This window comes from Macaca nemestrina, chromosome 14, assembly GCF_043159975.1.
Source record: "Macaca nemestrina isolate mMacNem1 chromosome 14, mMacNem.hap1, whole genome shotgun sequence".
NCBI lineage: Eukaryota > Metazoa > Chordata > Mammalia > Primates > Cercopithecidae > Macaca > Macaca nemestrina.
The window spans coordinates 81,449,807-81,471,837 of NC_092138.1; the positions used below are offsets into that span (position 1 = coordinate 81,449,807).

A 22,031-nucleotide genomic window follows, 5' to 3' on the forward strand; every position below is an offset into this window, starting at 1 on the left:
GTACCTAACAATAGAAACACACCACAGAGGTGGCGGGCGCCTGTAATCCCAGCTACTCCGGAGGCTGAGGCAGAGAATTGCTTGAACCCGGGAGGCGGAGCTTGTAGTGAGCCGAGATTGCGCCACTGCAGTGCAGCCTGGATGACAGAACGAGACTCCGTCCCAGACAAAAAAAAAAAAAAAAAAAAAAAAAAAAAAAAGGAACATACCACAGATATGCACATGAAAAGGGGTGGGGGTAGGTTGTGATGACAAAGGTTACTAAACACAAGTGCTTTACTTTATTCCTTAGTTTGGGTTGACTCATTGGCCCCCACAGGGCATGCGATGGGGGTGTGGCTCGCTTCCTGAGTGCCCTGCTGCTCAAACCTCTAGGGGAGCACACAGGCGGGCAGGCTGTGGGGCTCCGACCCCACCGCAGTGTCTAGGGGTGAATGTTTAGGCTCCCCAGCCCCAAAAGGCGTGTGTTAAAGGGTGCTCTATTAGTTTGCCGTTTATAGGTGGCTTGTGTTAACCAGCTCAATTAGACCCTCTACCCTGTCACAAGGACAGAGGGCTTTCTGTATCCTGGGTTCTTGCCTGGTGCACCCGAAGAATCAGATGACACGTGGGCTTGGAGAATGAGTGCAAAGTTTTAGTGAGTGGAAGTAGCTCTCGGCGGATGGAGGAGCCAGAAGGGAGATGGTTTTCTCCTGGAGTTGGGCGGCTCGGGGGCGGCTGTCCTCCGACTGCCCCACCGAACTCCACCTGGTCCCACCTGTGGATGGCCTGCCGGCTTGCCTGTGCCTGTGCCTGTTCTATATGCTCTTCCGCCGTCATGCTCCTCTCGACGTCCTCTCAATGACCAGCCGCTTGCGTCTTCTTCCTCCAATGCGCTCCGCAGGACGTCCTGCCGTTTGTGTCTCTGCCTTGCTAGGGTCTCATGTCTTTATAGTCCCAGGATGGGGGCGTGACTGGCCAGCGTGGTCTTGGAAAATGCAACATTAGGGTAAGAAGGCAGAAGTGCCAGTACTCACCTAGGTCTGTGAGGACGGAGCCCTAACCAGGGACCACCCCCGTCTCTAACCAGCACTTCTGTTCTCCCATTCCTTATCATTTAAAGGGACCACACTCTACCCTTCCCAGCACTCCCGTATCATCATTGTTTTATAAAATCCCAAGCTGAATAATTTGTTATTATAAGCCAAGAAACCTGAAATTAGACCCAGCCGGTTTACATCCTTAGTATCCTAGGGCAGAGACTGGCAACCCCAAACCAGAACGATGCTTGAATAAATCCTATTTCTCTTGCAAGTACTCCACACCAAAACCAGTACAAAAGCTCTGTTCTAACACTTATCCTAATTATAGGGCGGGGGGGGGTGGGGGGGCAGAGATCAGTAATTTATTCTGAGAATCAATGGAATTGATCAATGGAATTTATTTTGGAATCAATGGCATCAAAGAAAAAAAGGTTTTAAAAGTCACTAATCTCTATATTGAAGCAGTAGTTTTAGACGCTTTAGTGATAAAATGCTAGACACAGCTTATTGCTAAGCAAGCATGAACAAAGCCCAAAACTAAGATCAAACACCTGGGAGAAAACAGACAGAATGGCAAAGTGTAAATGTTGACCAAACTGAGTACAGGCTGAAGCTGAAAATTAAGAGCTCAGAACACCAAATGACTACATAGGGAGCCTGAACACCAGGGTCAAAGAGGAACATAGGTAGTCAAGGACATAGAATTTAGAAGAGTGTATGATGGGTATCCATGGCAAAAACAAATATGAACAGACAAGTACAGATAAACAGATCCACAGGGGACAAAGACATGAAGCTCAAGGACTAAGCTCTTGACACTTATAGTATCCTGGTTCTAATCCTGTTTCAAAGCCCAGTTGTAAGTCTGCTATTGGATTGTCTATGATACTTCTGCATTCTTGTAGTAAATTCTCCAACCCTTCTTCTTTGTTGTTTCCTGTTACTTGTAACCAAAGAATTTTTATTAACATAGCATATGTACGTTATAAAGATCTGGAAGCATATTGCCAAGTAGTTCTTCAGAGAGTGCATGGGATTCATTTACCCAGTGACAGGTGCCTGCTTCCCTCCATTCTTACTAACTGGATATTTTCATTCTTTCAATTCTTTACAAATTCTTTTTTATATTCTAATGACCAGTTTACTCAGAAATAGCACACTGTCTTTGCCACAGAAATATAGGAGGGATGGATACTGCTAAGAGATTTAGACTCAGAGAACAGGGACTCCTATTGATATAAATTTGGATTCTCTTCCATTGGAAAAAATGATGAGATCATTTATGGCTAAATATGGAATAGTAAGATCATGCTAAGCAAGGGGATCTTTGAATGAATGGACAGAAGGATGGATAAGTGTGTGCTGCATCACAATGGAAAAGGAACTGAACATGGTGGATACCTTTTAGGTCTGAAGGAAATTGCCCAACCCATAAAGATTTCCTCATGATCCCACTGGTGTCCAAAGCTGATCCATCAAAAGGATACCTACTCTGCCACAATGTATTAATCATAACTTTACATAATAAGATGAGATATAAGAATTATAATGGAGGAAATTATTTTGTAGAACTGACTACACTGCTAGCCAATGAGTAACTGAAGATTATGAAACTTATCAAAGAGTTCAGGTGAGTAGGTAGTTAAATATGTACCAATCAATATATTCTAAATAAAGCTGGTTAAAATATGTATTATGTTACTCTCAAAGACACAAAAAATTTGGGAATGATCCCACTGGTGGGCATGAAAATAAATGTGTAAGAAGTATATAAATAGCAATAGCAACCCCAAAAAGCCCCCTAAATTTTAATTTTAAAAGTAAAAGTGGTTTAAATAGAGATATATGTCTTGAGATGGGATAATTGGTATTATTAGATGTAAGTTATTTCCTGAATATAATTAAAATTCAACAAAGATACATCTAGAATTTGACAAAATATTCATCTGAAAGAAAAACCTATGGGGCTTATAAAATGTTGGATTAATGGGGGCACTTATCCAAACATATTTTAAAGATTACCATAAAGCTACAGTAATCAAAAAAGTGTAGAACCGGCAGTAGAATAAACAAGAAAAAGTCAGTTTTAAAAAACAGATTAATATGATAAATCTGAAAGGAATGAAACATGATAAAGGTTGCATTTCAAATCAGTGAGAACAAGATGGATTAGTGAATTATACTTGGGAAAAAATAAGTTAGAACCATTATGTATCTGTCAAGGTCAACTGCAAAAATCCAGCGTATTTATTAGCTAGTTTAAGCGGAAGGAAATTTATTACATGGTACTAAAGGGCTTACGGAATCATTAAGAGAAATGGCAAACAAACAAACAAACAAACAAACAAACAAAAACCCATAGTTTGTACTTCCAGGAACAGCTCCTAAAGCCACAGGGTAGGTCTGGGCTCGGAAAGTTGGTGCCAATTTGCTAAATTTCTTCTACAGTGGATAGGTCTGAAGGCATACTGCCTTTGCTAGTTTCTGCACAACTCACTTGCCAAATTAAATCTCACACAAGTACATTTGATCCACAAAAGCTAAGTCACGTCAGCAACACTAGTTACATAGATGTGTGGAAACTGCAGGTTTTAGTTTTCCAGCCTGTGCAATGCAAGGAAGGGCATTAGAAGGAGGAGGACTAGATGGTGAGCTGAGCAATTTACACAAACCAAAATAATCCTCAGATACCTTAAATGTAAAGAACCAAATAATAAAATATAACAAAATATAGATACGTTTAGGCATTTAAACTGATATTTTTTAGTATTTGAAGTATTATGCTATATGTTAGTATGGTGTATAATAACATGCATTGGAAACATCTTGAAGTTATCAGTATGTAATTGCTTGTTAATTATGGTGCCTCACACAGACTGTCAGGCATTCTTTAAAAGAATTAGAGGATATTTAATTATATGGAAAGATTTCACAATAGATCACTGAGTTTTAAAATTAGGTAATACAAGTTATAGGGTACAAACTCATTTTGCGAATTATTCCTGTAAATTGTGTTATATTCAGTACACATTAATAGATATATTACATGTAATGTACATTTTAATTTATAATATGTAACAAAACACATAACACACACATATTTCTGGGGAGAAAGAGAATGAGAGTGAGAAGGAAAAAGATTATAAAAATGGTAACAATGAGTATTTCAGAACAATGTGGTTGTGGGTTTATTTTATTTCTTTTTTTTGTTTATAATTTCTTAAGTAGATATACAATAATAGAGTATCCCCTCTGTTACAAGAGGAGGTTATTGTAAAAAAAACACACACAAAAAAAACCAAAAGAACAATGAACCAATATAATTTAGAAAAAAAGATTTTTTAAAGATTTTAGAAATAAATGTTACCTAACTTTTTTTTTTTTTTTTTTTTTTTGAGACGGAGTCTCGCTCTGTCGCCCAGTCTGGAGTGCAGTGGCGCTATCTCCGCTCACTGGAAGCTCTGCCGCCTCCCAGGTTCATGCCATTCTCCTGCCTCAGCCTCCCTAGAAGCAGGGACTACAGGTGCCCACCACCATGTCCGGCTAATTTTTTTGTATTTTTAGTAGAGACGGGGTTTCACCGTGTTCGCCAGGATGGTCTGGATCTCCTGACCTCGTGATCCGCCCACCTCGGCCTCCCAAAGTGCTGGGATTACAAGCGTTACCTAACATTTTTAATGAAAGTTAACGTTTACTGAGAACTTGCTATTTGACAGCCACTGTTCTTAGTGTTTTAAATGTATTAATATATTTATTCTTCATAACAACCCAAAAGGTAGACACTATTACTATTTTCATTTTACAATGAGGGAACACATAAAAGGTTGTGTAAATTGCCTGACATCATACAACTAGCAAGTGGTTGAGCTTACTATACAACACTGTTATAAAACCCAAGCTCTCAATCACAACATTAAATATTATCAATATTAATATTCTTAGCTAATATTTATTGGACATCAACATAAAATATAATGCAAACATTTTTAATGGTACAATTCAATGGCTTTTAGCATATTCACAGAGTTGTACATTAATCACCACAATCAATTCTGGAATATTTTCATCACCCCAAAAAGAAATCCCACTTCTGTGAGCCCATCACCACCCCATCACCCCAGGCATCACACCAATACTTAACTTCTGTAATCTATTGTATCCTTGCAACAATGCTGGATGGTAGAAGTGAATAGCCCCACTATACAGATGTGAAAACTGAGGTAGCGAGAGGTTGAGAAACTTGCCTAAGTTATACAACTAGTAAACAGTAGAATTGGGACTTAAATTCAGGCAATCTGTCTTCAGAATACATTCTCCTAACTACTCCGCAATGCCCTACCACATTATATTACAAAAATGAAAGCTCATGAATAAGTAGAAATTACTCCAGGAATATAAAGATTGTTCAATTTGAATAAATCTCGCAAAGTGACATATCACACCAATAATAATAGCGAAAAAAATACTAACCCCAAAAGCACTCAGTATCTATCTCTAGCAGAAAAAAATAGATGGATGATCCCCACAAGTAAACAAGAATAGAAGCATGCTTACACGTCTATCTGAAATAACTGTAATTAATACCTAACATTGACACAAGAAAGTCATATGTAAGTAATAAAAAATAAAACATATCTGTTATCATTACCCTAACTTAAATTTATTCTACATGTTTTAACTAATGCAGTCAGTAAAAGGAAAATATGAGGTTTCTCTTGAAAAAGAAAATGTAAAATAATTATGTCTGTATAAATAGAAAAATAAAAGAAAACCAACTTCAAAATCATCTTTAGTAATGCAACATTTCAGTAATCCAAGAAACTGAAAGTCTGTGAAAATAAAAAGATATACGTGTGTGGGAGTGGCAATGGGAGTGGAGGGTTAGAGCTCAAATTCATCTTTCAGGCTGAACAGTCCCCATAAACTGGAAATCATTAAGTCCTGTTTCACCTCCCAAGAATGCATACCAGTTAAAATTCTTTACATTCTTTTTCCTTGCCTATTTTGCCTGGAAAAATGCTTGAAACCACAATGTTGGACAGATAGTTTATTTTTGTGTGTCAGCCTTTTAACTGGAAGGAAGAGGAGAAAATTTTTCGTGGATCTTTAGGTTATAATGATTTGACCTTTTACTAGTTATAGGATTTATTGCCCACATGAAAAAAAAGGAAGAACTTTTGCAAAGGAAGAGTGGAAAAGCTAAGGGCCAATATTGTGTATTCCCGTCTTCCCTGACCTACTATCCAAAACCTCCAGTAATGTAGAGAAAAAAGAAAGGCCCCAGAGTCCTTTGAAGTCTGTGTGACTTCAAGGAAATTACAGAGTAACAATGTCATGGAGCATCTTGCCGGCTGCTGGAGACCCCAGGGCTCTAGGCTGAAGCGAGTCTTCAGCTTTGCAGGTCCAAGAGCCCAAATAAATCTGCTCAACTGAGGTTATTCTGGGATGTCCAAGAGCTTTGACTAAATGAACTTACCAGATTTTTAAAAAATATATAAACCAGTCATTTATGCGTCTTTACCTGCCTCCTTCCCACAGAGGTTTTGGTGGCTAAGATGTCAGTCCATTAATTTATCTTTAGAAATACATCAGTAGCTGGGGTACACCAGATGAAAACTGACTTGGAGTCAGAATCCCTGGTCCAAGTCCCAAATTAGTCATTTAAATACTATGTGTGATCCTGGCTGAGCCACTTAGACCCGTCATTCCACCAGAATTAGCTTTACCAATGTCACCAATAACCTGCTGGTTCCCAAGTACGATACACTCTTTTATTAAACTCTCACTTAACCTCTCCATGGCCTTGTACCCTGCTGATCACCTTTCCTCCTTAAGTTTTCATGACACCACCTTTCTGGTTTTCCACTTACCTGTCAGCTGATCCTTCTCCTTATTCTTTATCTTATCCTTTGCATCTAGGATCTGTCTTTAATACTCAACTATTAGGGTTCAAATTCCTTTCCCTGGGTAGCCTCATCCAGATCCATAGATTCAAGTCCCAGACCTTTATCCTAAGACCCAGAACTATAGATTAGACATTTCCACCTGAACAAACCTTGGAGACCTAAACTCAACAGACCCCAAACTGAACTAAGTGTCTACCCTTATGCCTTCCCCACACTGTCCAATTCAGAAAATTAACTCCTCAGGTGAAGTTGATGCTGCTAATCTATGAATGACACTTTGAGTAGCAAGTTTGAGAAGCGAGAACTTTTTTCATGGCTCCAACACTGGATTATCAAGTCTTGCAGACTCTTCCTTGTTTATAGCCCCTCGCTCCTCATCATCCCCACCTCCATTGCCTTAATTCAAGAGTGAATGACACCTCCTTCAACAGCCTCTCTGCTCTCTCTACTGATCTCCCTGACTCCTTGCTGGGCCATGCCAATTTTTCTTACGTAGTCCTCCCATAATCACCTTTATCAAAGGCCTGTTTGAGACTCTTAAATGGCTTTTCCATAGCTCTAGAGTTATTTAAGCTTCTTTGCTTTGTACACAGGCCCTTCATGGTCAGGCTTTATTCTACCTCTAGACTCACATCTACAATCCCACATCCCTTGCATCTCAATCGTTATCTCGATTTTCCCAAACACATCATGCTGTTTAATGTATCACTGCCTTCCTACACTCATTTCTTCTACTGGAATGCCATTCCAAACCTCAAAACTTATTCTTTTCTCATCTTCCTAGGATCAATTCATTTATTCCTTTCAAAAGAGGTCTGCCCTTTCCCCAGTGTGATAGGTTGCATTTGCTCACCACTCTCTGCCTATACATTTTTGCCATGGCTTTATCATGACCAAAGTAGACTTTCCCACCCTTGTGCCTTGCTGTGGCCAACAGCACAGAAGCAGAGGTAATAATGTGACAGTTCCAAACCCTTTTAAACAAACTTATGACATCCCTATGAGAAGAAGCTGTCTGAGCCTGTCTCAAAATGATCATGAGAAACACATGGAGAACTTCTCCGATCAGCTGACCGTCAGAGGACCAAAAGACATATCAGATAAATCCTTACTGGTATGTGCAGTTTAGAGGTGTGGTTGCTTCTTTTTTGGTATGTTGTAGATTAACAAAAACATTTAGTGTAGTTTATTTGTCCTCTGTCCTCCCATAGCCACTCTGCGTGTGTTAGTCCAGCTCTTCTCCAAGACAAATGAGAAAGTAAAACTGGCACCTTGACCTGCTGCCATTCAAACTTTAGTCAAAGGGGAAAAAACATCCTCTCTGCTTTCTAATAGTTTTCCAAAAGATAATAACACCCTGCCTTGTACTATTCCTCCAAATAAATGAAGACTTCAGCCCTTTCCCTTAAGTTGTTAATTCTTTAACCAAAATAATTTTATCCTTAACTTTTATAATATATTCTACATATATATGGGAACCTTTATTTACTTATATGACAATCAAGTGAAGAAGTACCTGATTTTCTGCCATGAACAAACCAACTTTCACCTTGTTTAATTCAGGGAGCCCAGCTCTCTTGAAATCTGGAGTAACTTGAAAAACTATGCAAGTAGAAATATTTTTATTTTTCAATGCTTTTGTTTGAGGTTTTTGTTTGTTTGTTTGTTTGTTTTTGCCAGGAGCAAAAACTTGGGGCATTAGGCACCATCCAGGGCTCAGCATTCTAGAAGCCTATGTCTTGCAAGAGTGATGGTAGCTCAGGAATTTGTCTGTGAGAGAAGAAACCAGAAAGGCACTGTCTTGGGATGACGCTAAAATAAAAAGGCTGGCTCACAATCCAAACTTATCGCCAAACCCAGGGAAACAGGCAGGCAGTGAATCCCACTATGAGTACCAATAAAAGCAATTTGGGTATCCAATTCTAACACTCATGAGAAGGTATTACTGCCGTTGTTTAGAGGACCATTCAGCCTCTGGCATAGGTGAGAGGGAGACAGGCTGACATGGAAAACCTCTATTGCAAAACTTTTCACATGGTGACACAGAAAGTTTGTGTATAATTCTTTTATGTTGTTTATACAAAATAAGCTTTTTCTTTCCAGCTTTTTTTTTTTATTATTCTTATTATACTTTAAGTTCTAGGGTACCTGTGCATAACGTGCAGGTTTGTTACATATGTATACTTGTGCCATGTTGGTGTGCTGCACCCATCAACTTGTCAGCACCCATCAACTCGTCATTTACCTCAGGAATAACTCCCAATGCAATCCCTCCCCACTCCCCCCTCCCCGTGATAGGCCCCAGGGTGTGAGGTTCCCCTTCCTGAGTCCAAGTGAGCTCATTGTTCAGTTCCCACCTATGAGTGAGAACATGTGGTGTTTGGTTTTCTGTTCTTGTGATAATTTGCTGAGAATGATGGTTTCCAGCTGTATCCATGTCCCTACAAAGGACACAAACTCATCCTTTTTATGGCTGCATAGTATTCCATGGTGTATATGTGCCACATTTTCTTAATCCACTCTGTCACTGATGGACATTTGGGTTGATTCCAAGTCTTTGCTATTGTGAATAGTGCTGCAATAAACATACATGTGCATGTGTCTTTATAGCAGCATGATTTATAATCCTTTGGGTATATACCCAGTAATGGGATGGCTGGGTCATATGGTACTTCTAGATCTAGATCCTTGAGGAATCGCCATACTGTTTTCCATAATGGTTGAACTAGTTTACAATCCCACCAATAGTGTAAAAGTGTTCCTATTTCTCCACATACTCTCCAGCACCTGTTATTTCCTGACTTTTTAATGATTGCCATTCTAACTGGTGTGAGATGGTATCTCATTGTGGTTTTGATTGGCATTTCTCTGATGACCAGTGATGACGAGCATTTTATCATGTGCCTGTTGGCTGTATGCGTGTCTTCTTTTGAGAAATGTCTGTTCATATCCCTTGCCCACTTTTTGATGGGGTTGTTTGCTTTTTTTTTTTTTTCTTTTTGTAAATTTGTTTGAGTTCTTTGTAGGTTCTGGATATTAGCCCTTTGTCAGATGAGTAGATTGCAAAAATTTTCTCCCATTCTGTAGGTTGCCTGTTCACTCTGATGGTAGTTTCTTTTGCTGTGCAGAAGCTCTTTAGTTTAATTAGATCCCATTGGTCAATTTTGGCTTTTGTTGCCATTGCTTTTGGTGTTTTAGACATGAAGTCCTTGCCCATGCCTATGTCCTGAATGGTATTACCTAGGTTTTCTTCTAGGGTTTTTATGGTATTAGGTCTAACATTTAAGTCTCTAATCCATCTTGAATTAATTTTCGTATAAGGAGTAAGGAAAGGATCCAGTTTCAGCTTTCTACTTATGGCTAACCAATTTTCCCAGCACCATTTATTAAATAGGGAATCCTTTCCCCCATTTCTTGTTTTTGCCAGGTTTTTCAAAGATCAGATGGCTGTAGATGTGTGGTATTATTTCTGAGGACTCTGTTCTGTTCCATTGGTCTATATCTCTGTTCTGGTACCAGTATCATGCTGTTTTGGTTACTGTAGCCTTGTAGTATAGTTTGAAGTCAGGTAGCATGAGGTCTCCATTTGTTCTTTTGACTTAGGATTGTCTTGGCAATGCGGGCTCTTTTTTGGTTCCATATGAACTTTAAAGCAGTTTTTTCCAATTCTGTGAAGAAACTCATTGGTAGCTTGATGGGGATGGCATTGAATCTATAAATTACCTTGGGCAGTATGGCCATTTTCACGATATTGATTCTTCCTATCCATGAGCATGGTATGTTCTTCCATTTGTTTGTGTCCTCTTTTATTTCACTGAGCAGTGGTTTGTAGGTCTCCTTGAAGAGGTCCTTTACATCTCTTGTAAATTGGATTCCTAGGTATTTTATTCTCTTTGAAGCAATTGCGAATGGGAGTTCATTCCTGATTTGGCTCTCTGTTTGTCTGTTACTGGTGTATAAGAATGCTTGTGATTTTTGCTCATTAATTTTGTATCCTGAGACTTTGCTGAAGTTGCTTATCAGCTTAAGGAAATTTTGGGCTGAGACAATGGGGTTTTCTAAATATACAATCATGTCTTCTGCAAACAGGGACAATTTGACTTCTTCTTTTCCTAACTGAATACCCTTGATTTCTTTCTCTTGCCTGATTGCCCTAGCCAGAACTTCCAACACTATGTTGAATAGGAGTGGTGAGAGAGGGCATCCCTGTCTTGTGCCAGTTTTCAAAGGGAATTTTTCCAGTTTTTGCCCATTCAGTATGATATTGACTGTGGGTTTGTCATACATAGCTCTTATTATTTTGAGATACATTCCATCAATACCGAATTTATTGAGCATTTTTAGCATGAAGGGCTGTTGAATTTTGTCAAAGGCCTTTTCTGCATCTATTGAAATAATCGTGTGGTTTTTGTCTTTGGTTCTGTTTATATGCTGGATTACGTTTATTGATTTGCGAATGTTGAACCAGCCTTGCATCCCAGGGATGAAGCCCACTTGATCATGGTGGATAAGCTTTTTGATGTGCTGCTGGATCTGGTTTGCCAGTATTTTATTGAGGATTTTTGCATCGATGTTCATCAGGGATATTGGTCTAAAATTCTCTTTTTTTGTTGTGTCTCTGCCAGGCTTTGGTATCAGGATGATGTTGGCCTCATAAAATGAGTTAGGGAGGATTCCCTCTTTTTCTATTGATTGGAATAGTTTCAGAAGGAATGGTACCAACTCCTCCTTGTACCTCTGGTAGAATTCAGCTGTGAATCCATCTGGTCCTGGACTTTTTTTGGTTGGTAGGCTATTAATTATTGCCTCAATTTCAGAGCCTGCTATTGGTCTATTCAGGGATTCAGGTCTTCCTGGTTTAGTCTTGGGAGAGTGTAAGTGTCCAGGAAATTATCCATTTCTTCTAGATTTTCCAGTTTATTTGTGTAGAGGTGTTTATAGTATTCTCTGATGGTAGTTTGTATTTCTGTGGGGTCAGTGGTGATATCCCCTTTATCACTTTTTATTGCATCTATTTGATTCTTCTCTCTTTTCTTCTTTATTTGTCTTGCTAGCGATCTATCAATTTTGTTGATCTTTTCAAAAAACCAACTCCTGGATTCACCGATTTTTTGGAGGGTTCTTTGTGTCTCTATCTCCTTCAGTTCTGCTCTGATCTTAGTTATTTCTTGCCTTCTGCTAGCTTTTGAATGTGTTTGCTCTTGCTTCTCTAGTTCTTTTAATTGTGATGTTAGGGTGTCAATTTTAGATCTTTCCAGCTTTCTCTTGTGGGCATTTAGTGCTATAAATTTCCCTCTACACACTGCTTTAAATGTGTCACAGAGATTCTGGTATGTTGTATCTTTGTTCACATTGATTTCAAGGAACATCTTTATTTCTGCCTTCATTTCATTATGTACCCAGTAGTCATCCAGGAGCAGGTTATTCAGTTTCCACGTAGTTGAGCGGTTTTGAGTGAGTTTCTTAGTCCTGAGTTCTAGTTTGATTGCACTGTGGTCTGAGAGACAGTTTGTTATAATTTCTGTTCTTGTACATTTGCTGAGGAGTGCTTTACTTCCAATTATGTGGTCAATTTTGGAATAAGTGTGATGTGGTGCTGAGAAGAATGTATATTCTGTTGATTTGGGGTGGAGAGTTCTGTAGATGTCTATTAGGTCTGCTTGCTGCAGAGATGAGTTCAATTCCTGGATATCCTTGTTAACTTTCTGTCTCATTGATCTGTCTAATGTTGGCAGTGCAGTGTTGAAGTCTCCCATTATTATTGTATGGGCGTCTAAGTCTCTTTGTAAGTCTCTAAGGACTTGCTTTATGAATCTGGGTGCTCCTGTATTGGGTGCATATATATTTAGGATAGTTAGCTCTTCCTGTTGAATTGATCCCTTTACCATTATGTAATGGCCTTGTCTCTTTTGATCTTTGATGGTTTAAAGTCTGTTTTATCAGAGACTAGTATTGCAACCCCTGTTTTTTTTTTGTTCTCCATTTGCTTGGTAGACCTTCCTCCATCCCTTTATTTTGAGTCTATGTATGTCTCTGCATGTGAGATGGTTCTCCTGAATACAGCAAACTGATGGATCTTGACTCTTTATCCAGTTTGCCAGTCTGTGTCTTTTAATTGGAGCATTTAGTCCATTTACATTTAAGGTTAATATTGTTATATGTGAACTTGATCCTGCCATTATGATATTAACTGGTTATTTTGCTCGTTAGTTGATGCAGTTTCTTCCTAGCCTCGATGGTCTTTATGTTTTGGCATGTTTTTGCAATGGCTGGTACCGGTTGTTCGTTTCCATGTTTAGTGCTTCCTTCAGGGTCTCTTGTAAGGCAGGCCTAGTGGTGACAAAATCTCTAAGCATTTGCTTATCTGTAAAGGATTTTATTTCTCCTTCACTTATGAAACTTAGTTTGGCTGGATATGAAATTCTGGGTTGAAAATTCTTTTCTTTAAGAATGTTGAATATTGGCCCCACTCTCTTCTGGCTTGTAGAGTTTCTGCCGAGAGATCTGCTGTTAGTCTGATGGGCTTCCCTTTGTGGGTAACCTGACCTTTCTCTCTGGCTGCCCTTAAGATTTTTTTCCTTCATTTCAACTTTGGTGAATCTGGCAATTTTGTGTCTTGGAGTGTGCTCTTCTCGAGGAGTATCTTTGTGGCATTCTCTTTATTTCCTGGATTTGAATGTTGGCCTGCCCTACTAGGTTGGGGAAGTTCTCCTGGATGATATCCTGAAGAGTGTTTTCCAACTTGGTTCCATTTTCCCCCTCACTTTCAGGCACCCCAATCAGATGTAGATTTGGTCTTTTTACATAATCCTATACTTCTTGCAGGCTTTGTTCATTTCTTTTTCTTCTTTTTTCTTTAGATTTCTCTTCTCGCTTCATTTCATTCATTTGATCTTCAATCGCTGATACTCTTTCTTCCAGTTGATCGAGTCGGTTACTGAAGCTTGTGCATTTGTCACGTATTTCTTGTGTCACGGTTTTCATCTCTGTCAGTTCGTTTATGGCCTTCTCTGCATTAATTATTCTAGTTATAAATTCTTCCACTCTTTTTTCAAGATTTTTAGTTTCTTTGCGCTGGGTACGTAATTCCTCCTTTAGCTCTGAGAAGTTTGAAGGACTGAAGCCTTCTCTCATCTCGTCAAAGTTATTCTCCGTCCAGCTTTGATCCGTTGCTGGTTATGAGCTGCGTTCCTTTGGAGGGGGAGATGCGCTCTTATTTTTTGAATTTCCAGCTTTTCTGCCCTGCTTTTCCCCCATATTTGTGGTTTTATCTGCCTCTGGTCTTTGAGGATGGTGATGTACTGATGGGGTTTTGGTGTGGGTGTCCTTCCTGTTTGTTAGTTTTCCTTCTAACAGTCAGGACCCTCAGCTGCAGGTCTGTTGGAGATTGCTGGAGGTCCACTTCAGACCCTGTTTGCCTGGGTATCAGCAGCGGAGGCTGCAGAAGATAGAATATTGCTGAACAGCGAGTGTACCTGTCTGATTCTTGCTTTGGAAGCTTCCTCTCAGGGGTGTACTCCACCGTGTGAGGTGTGGGGTGTTGGTCTGCCCCTAGTGGGGGATGTCTCCCAGTTAGGCTACTCAGGGGTCAGGGACCCACTTGAGCAGGGAGTCTGTCCCTTCTCAGATCTCAACCTCCGTGTTGGGAGATCCACTGCTCTCTTCAAATCTGTCAGACAGAGTCGTTTGCATCTGCAGAGGTTTCTGCTGCTTTTGTTGTTGTTGTTGTTGTTTAGCTGTGCCCTGTCCCCAGAGGTGGAGTCTCAGTTGAAAATGCAGAAATCACCTGTCTTCTGTGTCGCTCGTGCTGGGAGTTGGAGACTGGATTGTTCCTGTTTGGCCATCTTGCTCTGCCCCCGCAAAATAAGCTTTCTGATGCTTGTGTGGAGACATTACAAACAATGATTACGAGCCTGACTGGGCTGTATGGGACATGCTAATGATATAATGTTAAGTGAAAAAACAGAAAGCAAAATTGTTTTGTACACTATCATTTAATAACATATTCCTAGAAAACTGACTGATAGAAAATACATGCCTGACCAGGCATGGTGGCTCATACCTGCAATCTTAAACTTTGGGAGCCTGGAGTAAGTGGATAGCTTAAGCCCAGGGGGTTGAGGCTGCAGTGAGCCCACTGCACTCCAGCCTGGGCATCAGAACAAGACACTGTCTCAAGAAAAAAAAAAAAAGATAAGAAAATACATGTCCAAAGGGATTTAATTGAGTGAAGGTAAGAAAATTTTTAAAATATATCTGTTTTACAAAATACGTAGGAATATAACTTTATGATGAAAAATAATAAATGTATCACATAAAATAATATCTACAAACAAAAGCTGAAAATTTAAAAAGAAAGGTTTTTCAGTGAGCATTGAATGAGATCAAAACAGTGGGGAAACGTTGCCCAAGTATTCCTATGGGGATATTCTACCAAGGGGTCCACTATTCATTCCAGTCCATCACAGTTTCCTCTCCAAACTGAGTTAGAGACACATGACTCACTCTTTGGCTTTAGATTTCTAGACTCCACACAGACTACAGCCCTTCTGATACATGACAATTGAGAAGATTACTGTTTACTTCAATTATATGCCAGTTATATACTCCTGACTGGTTTTCTTGACTGAACATAAACCTTGGTCATTTGCTGAAGAGTTAGAAATATTTTATCAGCAAATACACTTCATTTTATTATTGAGTGCTCGTATGCATAGAAGAGAAGGCTCATTTTTATTTCATTTTCAGAGGTAAATTTTCATACCTCATCTCCAAATTCAAGTTTCTATCCGATTTGGTAGCCTCATGCACCATATACAGCCTGTTCTAACTTTTAACAAATATGAGTGAAAACAGCTTGTCCCTATCTCTTTCCTATCTTGTTCATATAACCCTTCAGGCACTTGATGTTAAAACTATCCATCAGCTTTAATTATTCAAATTAACCCACCTTCTCTGATTGACTTTGGCTTTACCCCCTATGTTTTGTTTTCCAGGAAAAAAAAAAAAGAGGGGAGATTTTTTCTGGATACCTGTGTATATCTCCTCATTGGTATTTAATTGAAGACATCTAAAAGGAACACTCTGCATTGGTACCAATATCACCAGCATTGCCTGTACTGTAAAGCTGAATGTAAGGTGGGTGGGGAGGGGAGAGGAGGTAAGCAAAGACATCGTCCTGTACCAAAATCAATTTATCTAATAGGAAATCACAAATAGGCATGATGTTTTGCAATACATACAATCTGTGTGCTGATTGGGGGAAAGGCCTAGAGTTAGAAATAATATGTTTATGGAATGACTAGCTTCTAATAACCAAGAAATCAGTATGGGATTTCTATAGGAATAACCAAATGGCAGGAGTGCTATTTAGAACATATTCTGTTTGGGTGCTAATGAAGGGGAATATACAGCTATACAGCTTTATAAAACCATAAGACAGGAACATGCCCCTTGCTCTGCAGGGCTAACAGAATGATTTAAACAGGAACACTGGGAGTAGACTATTGAAAGACAGCATCAGGGACAGGATTGGTCAGGAAGAGTTTGGAGATGGGTTACGATACTAAAATGGGGAGTTAAGGGTCAAGTCCGTTCTATCATAGAAATGAGGAGGTCACAGTCAGAGGTTCATGTGCTGAGGCTTGGAGAGCCCATTCAAAAAGAGGCAGAATTCTGGACTCGGGTTAGGGATCAGCAGCAAGGGGGATGCGGCAGGTAAGGCTGACCGTGTGACTATTAAGAATCACGGGTACAGTGGACCTGGCCCTTGGATGATGTCACATTCGAGGAAGCACTGGCAGAAATGGCCAAAAAAAATTTTTTTCAATCTTCAACATGCAACCTTTAAAAACAACAAAAACAGTAAATGTACATTCAAAACTCTTGCTTGTATTCTCTCTGAGTTACTGTATAGACTAACTTCTTTTTTTTAATTTAATTTAATTTAATTTGAAGTTCTGGAGTATATGTGCAGAATGTGCAGGTTTGTTATGTAGGTAAACATGTGCCATGGTGGTTTGCTGCACCTATCAACCCATTACCTAGGAATTAAGCCTCACATGCATTAGCTATCTATCCTGATGCTCTCTCTTCCCCTACCCCCTCAACAAGCTTCATTGTGTATTGTTCCCCTCTATGTGTCCAAATGTTCTCATTGTTCAGTTCCCACTTATAAGTGAGAACATGCAGAATTTGGTTTTCTGCTCCTGAGTTGGTTTGCTGAGGATAATGGTTTCGAATTTCATCCATGTCTCTGCAAAGGACATAATCTTATTTCTTTTTATGACTGCATAGTATTCCACGGTGTATATGTGCCACATTTTTTTTTGTCCAGTCTGGCACTGGTAGGCATTTGGGTTGATTTCATGTCTTTGCTATTGTGAATAGTGCTACAATTAACATGTGTGTCTGTATCCTAATAATGGAATGATTTATATTCCTTTGGGTATATACCCAGTAATGGGAATGCTGGACCAAATGGTATTTCTGGTTCTAGGTCTTTAAGGAATCGCCACACTGTCTTCCACAATGGTTGAACTGATTTACATTCCCACCAACAGTGTAAAAGCATTCCTATCTTTCTGTGGAGACTAACTTCTTATCTCTCTCCCCAGCCACCATGGTCCCTTCCCCATCAGCTATTTCTGTGCCTTTTTCTGCATCCAGGAGCTGGTGGGGCAGAGAGAAATGTTCCTTAGAGAGCAGTGGGTGGAGATTACCCTAGGTAGGAAAACAGCTTTCTCTTGGGGTAACTGGGATGCTTAAGTGACTTATACAGTTTAATTTTTATTATGTGTCTCTGCCCCTCTGGTCAAAATTACCACGCCCCCAACTTCGCAACATACACACACACACACACATATATATACACACAGAAAAATTCTTATTTTAAGTGGGGATCCCAGAAACTCTTTTTATTTACAGTATAACTTCCCCGCTCTTTTTCTTCTACAGGGGATACCTGTCACGGCCCTTGTGATTGTGCCTCTGGGCATCTTCCAGCTGGAAGATGTGTGTGTGTTGGGGGTGAGGGTTGGGGGTGAAAGATGAATCTAACTCCCTCTGGTAAAGGCAGACTGAGCCTTGAACTACTCAAGGCAGGTCAGACTCTCTCTGAATTCCTCTCACAGTAGCTCATTGAAAAACATTTCCTAGATGAAGTCTTTATGACCCAAAGGGAAAGTATTCCAAGACTTTCCAAGAATATTCCAAGAATATCAGACTACTATCACAACTACCAAATTTAAAACATAATGAAGGTAGTAAACAATAGAAGAGAATCTTAAAGTCAAATTAGAATCTCAAGCCATAGTTAAAAATGTTGGCATGCTTCCCAAAATTTCCTCAAGCATGATTTTCACTGTTTCTCCCAAGTTTAACTGGACACAGTTTTGGGGGAAACAGGGAGGCACATGGAGAGTTGACATGGATCTCCTGGAATGTAGATGGTCCATAGAGTAAAACTTCTCTCTTGTCTGGGGCCACCTGTGATAGCAAAACAAAGATATAGGGCTTATGGGAGAGTAGCCTATTAATATGGTTTGGCTTTGTGTCCCCACCCAAATCTCATGTTGAGTTGTAATTCCAAATGTTGAAGGTGTGTCCTAGTGGGAAGTGATTGGATCATGTGGGTGGTCTCTAGTGATTTATCACCATCTCCCTAGTGCTGTCTCATGATTGGGTTCTCATGATATCTGGTTGTTTAAAAGTGTGTAGCACCACCGCCTTCACTCTCTCTCCCTCCTCCTCCAGCTGTGTTGAGCATGCCTGCTTCCCCTTCGTCTTCCACCATGATTGTAAGTTTCGTGAGGCCTCCCCCGGCCATGCTTCCAGTACAGCTTGTAGAACAATGAGCCAACTCAACCTCTTTTCTTATAAATTACCCAGTATCGGGTAATTCTTTATAGCAATGTGAGAACGGACTGATATACCTATCCATAGAGAATTTGGGCTGAGATTTTCCTAATGGGTTGTATGAGAGTTTCAGACCTTCTCAGAGTAGCAGTGAAGTTCAGTGAAGCCTAGTTTGAGTCATCTTGCAAGGTCTCTACCTGAGAAATTGGCCAGGGCAAGGGGACCTCAGTGATAAGAGCTCTGTAGTCTTAACCTGAGAAGCAAAAGCTGACGATAAGAAGATATCAGAGGTGGCAGATGCAGACTGAATTACTAATACTAGGGAGTAGTGCCAAATTAAAAATCCCCAGATAATTTGCAAAGAATACATAAAAGTGACCCATAAAAGAAAAACAGGAATTGAGAATCTGACATGCAGGAGGTTCCAGTGTCAGGTTATGACACAAAAGCCATATAAGCCATTGCCCTTTTCTTTTAATACCTCTTGCACTTCCACGATGCCCCAAAATCATGAAATAGCAGTCAGTGAACAAAAAGAGCACAAAAGGAAAGGCTCTTCAAAACTTTCAGGGGCATCAAAAAGAAGCAAAGCCTGAGACACTGTCACAGCAAAGAGAAGGCTAAGGAGATATGATAACGGAATAAAATACGGTATCTTAAATAAAATTCTGAAACAGAAAAAGGAAATTAGGAAAAACTAATGAGATCTGAATAAACTGTGAACTTTAGTTAATAATAATGTATCAATATTGATTCATTCATTATAACAAACATACTTTAGAAATGTAGAGTGTTAATAATAGTGGAAACCCGGTATAGGGGATGTGGGAACTCTATTATCTTCCTAAGTTTTCTGTAAATCTGAAACTGTTTTAAAACATCGATTTTTTTTTCAAAGGTAGATGAGGGATACCAGTTAAGAGGCTGTTAAATTAATTTAGAGGCTGATGATAGGAAGTGGGACCAGAGAGGTAGCAACTGAAATGAAAAGCAGGTATTTGAATTTGAGTTACATTCTAGAAATAAAGCAGACCACACTTGCTAGAGGATTGTGTTGTGAATGAAGAAAAGGAGGTACTGAAGGTGCCTCTGAATATGGGGCTCAAGTGACTGGATGGCTAGTAGGGTGTGTTTGTTGAGATAGGTATTGGGATAGGAAAAGATGATGGTTATTTTGGGGCAGGGGAAGAGAATGGATGTGAAGTGATTTGTTTTAGATATTTTAGGTTTGAAAGGTCTATTAAACAGTAAGATGAAGTTGTCAGGTAGTTTGGGATTCAAGGGAGGGCACAGGGCTAGGCACATATATTTAAAAGACACGTTGGTATATTTAAAGTCCTGTTATAATTGACAGAAATCAGTGTGACGGTATTTAGAAGAAGGCCCAGGACCAAGCCCTGGGGCACTACAATATTTAGAGATTATGAAGAGGAAACAGAACCAGAAAGGCCGACATGGAAGATGCAGCCATAGAAGTAGGAGGAAAACCATGGAAGCATTTAATTATGGAAGCCTAGTGAGGGAGATGTTTGTCAAACCCATCAAATGCTGCTGAGTAAGTAAGAGAAGATAAGAGAAATGACCACCAAATTTAGAAAGACAAGAGTGCTTTTAAGAGAGAGGTAGAAATTAAAGCCCAATTAGGGTGGATTAAAAAGAAAATTTTTAATCTCTTTTTAAAAATTTGAAAAGGTGGTGGCTCATGCCTGTAATCCTAGCACTTTGGGAAGCCAAGGCAGGCAGATCACTTGAGACCAGGAGTTCAAGACGAGCCTCGCCAACATGGTGAAACCCCCTCTCTACTAAAAACACAAAAAAATTAGCCAGGTATGGTGGTATAGATCTGTAATCCCAGCTACTTGGGAGGCTAAGGCATGAGAATCGCTTGAACCCAGGAGGCAGAGGTTGCAGTGAGCTGAGATCGTGCCGCTGCACTCGAGGCTAGGCAACAGAGCAAGACTCTGCCTCAAAGAAAAGAAAAGTAAAGAACAATGAAACGAAAATGTGTTGTAAGGAAGTGGAAATAGTGACTCTCAACAAAATTTGAGAAGTTCTGTAGCAAAGCGGAGAAACAAAATGAGAACCATAAGAGATAAGGTCAAATCTTTTATTTTTTAGTAGGCCAGAAACTCTGAAGGAAGTCAAAGAAAACAGAAGACATAATACCAGAAAAGAAATAAAAATTCAAATCACTAAAATCTTTAAAACACTCTTAAATACCATTTAAAAAAAAGAAAAGAAAAAACCCACAGAGTTTTGGCATCCATCTACGGACCCATGCAATTTTCTGCTTCCCTCAACATTGGGCTCGATCTAAGCTTTAGTGCTGAGCACCTAAGGGAATCTCCATCCATTTACTATACCCAGAGAAAAGCTTGGTCTCAGACTCCTGCAGTCAGTAGCTAGTCAGGTTGTGCCATCCTGGGGACACTAAAAACCGACATATGTAATTGCTGAAAGGGCTCACATCAGTTCCAGTATAAATCAAGCTTACCCTTCACTGATTAAAAAAGGAAAAAAAAAAAAGGTAGATTCATCAAAACACCTTGCTATAGAAAGGATCACAAGTTTAATGTCAAAGCCCCTTCTCTCAGAGAAAAAGAGATAATAGAAAAAATAGGAAAAAAACTTTTCTAAAAGATCACAATGCATATTTTCAGTGCAGTTTGACAGGCTTTAGGGATGCATGAAACTAACTTATGTGACTATGGGAAAGTAAGCAATCAGAAAATAGAATGGGTTCTTAAGGGAAAAATGATTTATAAAATTAAAAAATGAATAAAAGAGGCCAGAAATAGCAGAATGAACACTATACTGCTGAAAAACAAGTTAGAACAGCATCCTAGAAATTCACTCACCTATTCAGCAAATATTCTTTAAGTACCTCCTCTGTTCTCTATTCTGGCTCACACATAAGCCTTGAATATATAATATCAAGAAAATAAACTGCAGTCCCATGGAGCTTTCATCCTTGTAAGAAATCTTACAGAATTTGGTGAAGAAAAATATATTGATATAAATGATAAGAGAAATTGTCAGTAATATGGACAATAGATAAGGGTGACACTGTATTTATATAATTAGGTATTCCAGAAGAACACTAGAGAGCAAATGAAAGAAAGAGTAGAAGAAAATTTCTCTGAGCTGCTTGAGATTTACAGCAAAAAGACTCACTGAGTTCTCTGGAGACATGATAAAGTGCATTCAATTATATTAATATCAAATTTTAAGAGCATATAAATTAAAA

General features: G+C 39.3%; 1 long non-coding RNA gene across 3 annotated transcripts in view; it reads left to right on the forward strand.

Moving 5' to 3' along the window:
- The first annotated feature begins 1,769 nt into the window (after positions 1-1,769).
- LOC139358194 (uncharacterized) overlaps positions 1,770-22,031 on the forward strand; it is a 61,516-nt gene continuing 41,254 nt past the window's right edge. For 2 of the 3 annotated variants that reach the window (XR_011612784.1, XR_011612785.1), the window contains exons 1-2: positions 1,770-1,881; positions 15,925-16,066. This is a non-coding gene — a long non-coding RNA (uncharacterized lncRNA). Of the gene's footprint in view, positions 1,882-2,591; positions 2,653-15,924; positions 16,067-22,031 lie in introns of all 3 variants that reach the window. The other variant, XR_011612786.1, reaches the window with a different exon arrangement.